This window comes from Otolemur garnettii, unplaced genomic scaffold, assembly GCF_000181295.1.
Source record: "Otolemur garnettii isolate 467f Iridium unplaced genomic scaffold, OtoGar3 scaffold00236, whole genome shotgun sequence".
Taxonomy (NCBI): Eukaryota; Metazoa; Chordata; class Mammalia; order Primates; family Galagidae; genus Otolemur; species Otolemur garnettii.
In genome coordinates, this window is record NW_003852631.1 from 993,636 (window position 1) to 994,831 (window position 1,196).

The 1,196-nt window shown below is 39.4% G+C and overlaps 1 non-coding gene across 1 annotated transcript; it reads left to right on the plus strand.

Moving 5' to 3' along the window:
• The first annotated feature begins 367 nt into the window (after positions 1-367).
• LOC111722317 lies at positions 368-506 on the plus strand. Its single transcript, XR_002771149.1, has one exon. It is a non-coding gene; the product is annotated as a U4 spliceosomal RNA (small nuclear RNA).
• Positions 507-1,196: the final 690 nt, after the last annotated feature.

Here is a 1,196-nt window from a genome sequence, read left to right on the forward strand (position 1 = left end):
CACAAGGAGTTGGAGGTTGCTGTGAGCTGTGATGTCATAGTACTCTACCAAGGGTTAATAAGTTAAAGTCTGTCTAAAAATAAAAAATAAAAAATGAATTGGACGTGTGACAGAACTGTCAAAAGTACATTAGCTACTTAAATTGTGAAACATAACCAAAGACTTTTCTATAACAAAAAAAAATTAACTAATTTTTGGTCAAGATAATAATAGTTAATATTTATTTGCCATGTGCCAGGCACAATGTTAACTGCATTGCATGTATCAAATCATTTAATCCGATAGAGAAAATAAGACCTATTATTTGATAGATCAGTAGGGTGACTCTAGTTTACAGTAACCTATTATATATTTAAATAGCTAGAACAGCTTTGCACAGTGGCAGTATGGTAGCCAATGAGGTTTACTGAGGTGAGATTATTGCTAGTTGAAAACTCTTCCCAATACCCTGCCATGATGACTTGAAATATAGTCGGCCTTGGCAATGTTTGACACTCCCTACGAGACTGAAAGAAAAAAAAGAAAAAGAAATAAATTATAAAAATAGCTACAACAGAATAATTTGAATGCTTCTATTATAAGGAAAAGACAAACATTTAAGGTAATGGATAGCCTGGTTGCATGGATTGGGGCTCATGGTCCTGCAGGCTGTACAAGAAGCCTGGCGCCCACGTCTGTGTCTAAGGTGAAGGCCTCACACTTCTTCTACTCCTGACAGAAGGTGAAGGGGAGACAAGGGAAACTGGTAAGCAAGAGAAGAGTGGAGGGAGTTTCCAGGCTCTTTTTATCAGTAAACTGTCACAGGAACTAATAAAGAACTCATTAGCACAAGAGCAGCCCCAACCCATTCATGAAGGATCAACCCCCATGACCCAGACACCTTGTACTGGGCTCCATCTCCAACACTGGGGATCACATTTCAACAGGAGACGTGGAGGCAACAAATATCCAAACTACATCGTGTGGTAACTCCACGTTGAACATATCCAGGAACTGCCAGCCTGTTTCCCAAAGGCACCTGCGCCATTTTGTTTTCTCTCCAGTGGTCTGTGAGAGTTCCAATTTTTCCACATTCTCCCCAAAACTTATTGTTATCTTTTCACTATTGCCTTCTTAGCGAGTGCGAAGTAGTTCTTCATGGTGGTTTTGTTTTGTACGACCTTGATGGCTAATGATGTTGAGCATCTTTTTTTATG